The sequence below is a fragment of the Sinocyclocheilus grahami genome, unplaced genomic scaffold (assembly GCF_001515645.1).
Source record: "Sinocyclocheilus grahami isolate Dianchi unplaced genomic scaffold, SAMN03320097.WGS_v1.1 scaffold1882.1, whole genome shotgun sequence".
In the NCBI taxonomy this organism is placed as follows: domain Eukaryota; kingdom Metazoa; phylum Chordata; class Actinopteri; order Cypriniformes; family Cyprinidae; genus Sinocyclocheilus; species Sinocyclocheilus grahami.
The window spans coordinates 10,984-17,733 of NW_015507061.1; the positions used below are offsets into that span (position 1 = coordinate 10,984).

Consider the following 6,750-nt stretch of genomic DNA (forward strand, 5'->3'; position numbering starts at 1 on the left):
ACTAGGGCCGTTACTCTTCACGCTTTACATGTTACCCTTGGGAGATATCATCAGGAAACACGGTGTTAGCTTTCACTGTTATGCTGATGATACTCAGCTCTATATTTCTTTGCGGCCCGGCGAAACATACCAATTTGAAAAACTAGCGGAATGCATAGTCGATATTAAAAACTGGATGACAAGTAATTTCTTACTGCTAAATTCTGAAAAACAGAGGTGTTAATTATAAGACCTAAAAACTCTGCATGTAATAACCTAGAACACTGTCTAAGACTTGATGGCTGCTCTGTCAATTCCTCGTCATCAGTTAGGAACCTAGGTGTGCTATATGATAGCAATCTTTCCTTAGAAAGCCACGTTTCTAGCATTTGTAAAACTGCATTTTTCCATCTCAAAAATATATCTAAATTACGACCTATGCTCTCAATGTCAAATGCAGAAATGTTAATCCATGTGTTTATGACCTCAAGGTTAGATTATTGTAATGCTTTATTGGGCAGTTGTTCTGCACGCTTAAAGGGTTAGTTCAGTCAAAAATAAAAATTAAGCTGCGATTTACTCACCCTCAAGGCATCCTAGGTGTATATGACTTTCTTCTTTCAGACGAATCCAGTCGGAGTTATATAAAAAATTGTCTTTGATCTTTCAAGCTCTATCGTTGTACTCAGCGGGTGTTGCATTCCTTAGGTTCAAAAGACGTGAAATATAAAGCACCCTTCCACAAAAAAAGTGTCTCACACGGCTCCGGGGGGTGAACAAAGGCCTCCTGTAGCGAATCGATGTGTTTTTGTAAGAAAAATATCCATGTTCAAAATGTAATAATCACTTGACTCTAGCTTGCGCTCACTGTTGTAAACGGAAGCAGTTCCGGGGGGAATGACGCATGAGGACAGCTTTGCGCATGCAAAACATCGAAAACAAAACAACGGTCACTAATTAGAAGTACAAAAACGAGGATTTGTAAAGAAGAATGTCGGGGGATTTCGGTACAAGCTAAGGGGAGACTTGTTTTCCTTTGCTAAAGTAAGGAAACTTTGCTTCTTTTGATCCTGTAAACAAACGTTGGTTTTCATGAGACGCACGGGCGCATGCGCAACGCTGACCTCATACGTCATTCCCCCGGAACTGCTTCTGTGTACAACAGTTGGCGCAATATCAGAGTGCTATTTATTTTCCTTATGAATGTCATTGGTCACCTTACTTGTAATGTTGAAATGTTAATAAACCTGAACTTAACTATCAGGACCACTTGCCATTGGATATCTACTCCATTCTGATAAAAAAAATATATTTAGATTTGGGAACATTGGCTAATACATCAGGCTTTGCCGTTTCAATCGGCACTTTTTCTGTCATTTCTTTCAGGCTGAGGATGTTTAGACAGAATTCTGACCCTGTTAGAGGGCCGAGGAGAAGGAGGGTGCAAACACGGCATGTAACATTCAGAGTTGGCCTCATCCTCGTTCCTGATTTGGAAACATTCCATCCCCAAAAGGGTATGATAATAAATTATGCATAAATCGTCACTGTAGGAGAATACTGCAAAAATAATTATATTGTAGTGATTTTATTCATGCACATTTTTGATAGTGGAAGCTTTAAAAAAAATCAGGTGCCAGTGTCTCTATCGGCCGAGGAGTTCCTTGATGTTCTGAAAACTTCTTTTCCAAGACTGGGCAGCACTGATTTTGACTTGGCCAGGGTTGATTGTCATAAAAAAATTTGAAGACTTAATGTTTCACTACTTTCACATCTGTGCTGAAAGCCAGTGGAGAGCTAAATCGGTCAGCTCTGTATCTACTCCCAAAGGTACTGTAAGTGGACCATACCTTGAGATTAATGTTGTTTAATCAAAGACGTTTTTATGCACAACCTACACATTCTGATTTTAACACTTCCTAATTTGAATATTACTGTTAATTTCTCTATTCTTGACTTTTTTATATATACATAATGTTGGCTATAACTTTTGATTTTGGTTATGAGTGATCTTGAGATGTTTTGATATTGAACTTATGATTTTTATAAAATGTAATTTTATCACGGTCTTCTCAGTTGTTTAAAAGTCTATCAAAATGTTGTTTAATTTTCCAAAACAATTGTTCACTTTTTTATTTTATTAAAAAATTCATTTAATTACCCCTTAGCAGATTCTGACTACTACAATTGAAATTATGTTTATTCTCTACTACTTAAAGGAGCGTTTAGAAGGGCAGGCTGAAGAACGGCAAGAAGAGTGTCATGAAAGGATGTTTTTTTTAACTACCTTACAGATTTGCGATGAACAACTTTTAGCAGTTTACTGAGGGTGTAAACATCCAAATGATGAAATCATAAATGTTGTTTTGGTTTGTTAGGATGAAGGCAGCGGCTCTGGCCAAAGCCTGGACCGAGATGATGTAGGCAAAACCTGTTTCTAGACTTGTGTACTTCGTACTAGTGGTGTAACGGATCACAAAACTCACGGTTTGGATCATATTGCAGTTTTCGAGTCACGGATCAGATAATTTTTTGGGATCAGAAAAGTAAATAAATAAATAAAATACAAATAAAAATGGAGGTTTTAAAACAAATGTAACTTTGCTTAACATTTTAACTTAAATAAAAAACAAACAAACACTTTAAGTAGGCCTACTTTGATAACACAGCAAAAACTACCTAACTAAAGTTCAAACATCATTAAAGACAAGTGAACAGAGTAAAAATAAGAACACACAAATTAAAATATCGATAAATACTATAGAACAGTATGTACAGTAAGGCCTATTGCCGCTTGCTCACTTCAGACATTAGGCCTAATGTGCATTTTTCTTCCTCAAATTATAGCTGAATGGTTTGCAATAATTAATTTTAAATCTAGATTATATCAAGGTTTATCTAATAATTCTGTTGCAACAAACTTCAAACCTTTAAAAAATAAGCAGGTTTACATTTTTAACTCATCATTTTGATCAGATTTAAATTATATTTAAAATTAACTTTAATCCTGTTGCAAGAGACCCGAGGTATGTAAATGTGTAAGTATTTCTTCCTGCACAACTATATTTACATATCTGATGACTCAATATGTGCAATGCACACCTTTTTCCTCAAGGTGGCACTGTTTGATACACAATGACGTGACGTTTCACTCATAATTACCGCAGGCATAAAACAAACGAATATCATCAGCAAAAATGTAAGTGGTTTGAATGGCTTTACTGCAGAGCAATATACGCAATGAAATATAAATGTCACTGTCATTTGATGCTGGATGTGGTGAATAAGCTGCCAATGATAAAAATATTGAATGTGAAGTCATTGAAAACGATAGTTTTGAGAATATGGCTGAGATTGTGAATATGAGGCAGATGCTGAATGTACTGTGGAAGTGCGCTCTGACGATGACAGCAATGGTAAAATCATCTGCTCAAATTGAACCCTTTTAAGTTTCAAAAGGTAATGAATTATGCTTTATTTTATTCTTCTGTAATTGTTCTTAAAATATCAAGAGTTTTTTTTTGCTATTGCAGCAGTTAAAGATCCATTCGTGCTGTATATATAGGTCCGCGTCAGTGTTCGAACTATACCGTGGACTTTGGGGGAGCCCACTTGTTTTTTTTTTTATAACGGGGTTGGGGTTCATGCTCTTGCGCGTGCCTCAAATGGGGGCTTACAATGAATTACAAAGTTACATAACAGCTACAAGTGTATGCACTACTTGCTTTATGCAAGCACTATATAGGATAAATCACTATACAGGATTTACCCTATTATACTTTATCGACACAAATTAATAGGTGAAACAACAAACAGCCACCCACAAATAGTCTATAAACAAAGCATCAGGCTGTCTGAGTTCATATGAACAACGGTTAAAGTTACTCGTCGTCAGGCTACAGAAGAATACCATAATTCCTCCGTTCAATTAGGCCTAAGACATCGAGAGTCACGCAGACCTATAACAACCCAGCCACAACACATAATTGCGAATAACATGTCTTACCTTAACACAGAATCGACCTGAGTCCAACATTTATATTTTTTCTACGAATCTTTGAGTTAACATGTACTAAACATGAGTGGAATTTGCACTGCAGCGCCCCCACACCTTGATGCTCATGACAAGATCTAGCATGTATAGTTATCTTTATTGAAGTGAATTAGGTTTAAACCGCCGTCATGCATGAATGAATTATATTTTTGCAATTCTACACATAATAATCCACAATGATCACATTACACAAAACTGAAATTGCATGTTAAAATAACACATTGCCAATATTTTTTGAGACCCCCCAAAATTTCACAAATCACGTTTTCAGGGGAGCCCATGTCTTATTAAGGGGAGCCGAGCTCCCCCGTGGTTCGCACCCTGGTCCGGGTCGCTAAAGACCCGAATATGTAATAATGATTGGCGAAACATTCATGCATTTAAGGGTTAAAATGCACATGCAATTAAAATATGTAACTGATCGAACAAAAACAGTGGAGATCTGACAAAACAGGTCTCAGAGAGGTGTTTATTACAAATAAAAATGAAAATGAAAGCACATCGAGTTGGCAGAGTGCGAGGGTCGTGGCGGGATGCGGATCCATCACTCATGGTGCACCTCAGTGTCAGACAAACAAAAGAAGCGAGGAATATTTAACAGCAGCGGTCACAGTGATGATGAGGCGAGCACCAGTGAGTGATCACGGCCGCGCATCTCGTTTCTCATGCCCGCTCCGTGTGTCTGCTGGGCGGCGATCAAACGGACAGGGCAGCACTTTTCACGAGCGGAGATCGCTACTAGACGAATCACGTAATTTGTTTTTTTATTATTATTATTTTTATCTCTGTTCTTTTGTCGTAAGTTATGCTATTACTCCATTAATTTATACTAGCCTGTACAGCGCTCCCTGAACGCAGTCTCTGGCTTATTGCCAGTCAAGCGCAACGCTGCAGGGACGCGTCTATAACGACTTTGATCTGATCATAAAGTCTTTCCGAGTCACAGGGCTCAAGTCCAAGTCAAGTTTCGAGTCCTTGCTGTCAAAGTTTAAGTCGAGTCTCTTTAATTATGTCGAGTCGAGTCACAAGTCATCAAATTTGGGACCCGAGTCTGAGTCAAGTCTCGAGTCAAGTGACTCGAGTCCACACCCCTGGTAAGTTGCCATTATTTTACTAGTCATTGAATGGGAAATGTTACATTAACTTGTTAACAGCGGTTTTCTGTTTTCATATATTTAAATAAAAGGGTGATTATTTTAATAAGTACCACGTTTTCTTTACTTGTCTAATATTTGTATTTGCAATCAAGTTATGGCTAATACTGCCTTTTTGTAGCAATTGATTTCTTTGTTCAAATCTAAAACTGATCTAGAAAAACTGAGCGATCACATTAAACTGTAAAGTTGGTCGCAGTGCGTTCACTTAATGCCTCATCTGCGGTCGGTCTAGGTGCACATTAATACTGAATTAGAAGCGCGTTAACTGCATGACTTCATTGGCGCTGGCGCAACTGTAGGTTAAAGAGATTAAAATATGGGTACGCAAGTTAACAGGTTAAAGTATCAGTTTTGATGTTAATATTTATTCATTATACTGTTGAACTTGACAGTATTTTCTCTCCTATTTCATAGGGAGCTTCAAAGAAGACGGAGAAAGCCAGAGTCTCAGGTCAGCTGTGACCTGAAGAAGTGTAAATGCATGCGCCCTGTGTTTATCAGTATCCTTATGTTCATTGGGTAAAAAAAGAAAAACTAAATAAACAAACAGGCATCGAAATTAATGTCTCAGGAGACATTGCGTCCTCTAGGGGTCGCTATGGGGAACGCCTCGTCGTGATCCGTGTCTGAAGCATATATTGAAAAAACACCAACTCGTTGGCCGGCGGCAGCCATGACGTCACTACCGGTGCGGCTATAGTATAAATAGGCACCGGGAGCACACATCATTCACTTCTTCGTCTGAAGCTTGCGTCCGCAGCATAGCAAGAAACCCAAAGGATGCAGTGTCTCATTCCCTACTCAGGGAACCATGGTTACACAAGTAACCTGAGACGGAACTTCGAACTGCGTCCTCTAGGGGTCGCTATGGGGAACGATATACCCACGCCACCATGCTGAGGGGAGTGCATGCCAGAACCATGGCGAGTGCGAAGCACCAACTCTACCATATTGTTATGAGAGTTGCCCCTGGGACGTTAGACGCTGTCAATGACGTTATTCCCTACAGCCAAAGGCCTAGGCTACATACCCCCAAATACTTACCTGTTAGGGCCAGACTCCTGGGCCCAGGGTACAGCTCAAGGCTTGGAATCAGGAATAGATTCCTTTAAGGGAATATGACCAAGAGCCTAGAATCATACTAGTCTTGGCCTGTCACACAGGGGCTACTGCACGTTCTCTTTGTATGTGCTGAAGGAACTGTCTCAACAGACCCCTTGTAGCAATACCCTGTTAAAGTAGGTATCCAGAGGATACATAGGAGGAGTGGTGCCCAAGGCGGAACCGGGGTTTTAAACCACTCAGAAAGAGCACGAAGCTGTTGCATGTAGCCCTTACCGTACAGGATTTTCGAAAAGTGGGCAAAGGATAACGTGCACACTTACCACTTATGTGGATTTAAGAAAGTGGGCAAAGCATAACGTGCACACTTACCACTTATGTGGATTTTAGAAAGTGTACAAAGACTTTATGTGCACACTTACCATAACATGGATTTTAAAAATATCATTCTAAGGGGTTCTTGTGGCACTCTGAAAGAGCAGCCCATAGATGGAAATG

At 39.2% G+C, this 6,750-nt stretch overlaps 1 long non-coding RNA gene across 1 annotated transcript; it reads left to right on the plus strand.

Moving 5' to 3' along the window:
* The first annotated feature begins 1,369 nt into the window (after window positions 1-1,369).
* LOC107573170 (uncharacterized) lies at window positions 1,370-2,245 on the plus strand. The gene is made up of 3 exons (XR_001607458.1): window positions 1,370-1,496; window positions 1,591-1,809; window positions 2,199-2,245. It is a non-coding gene; the product is annotated as an uncharacterized lncRNA (long non-coding RNA).
* Window positions 2,246-6,750: the final 4,505 nt, after the last annotated feature.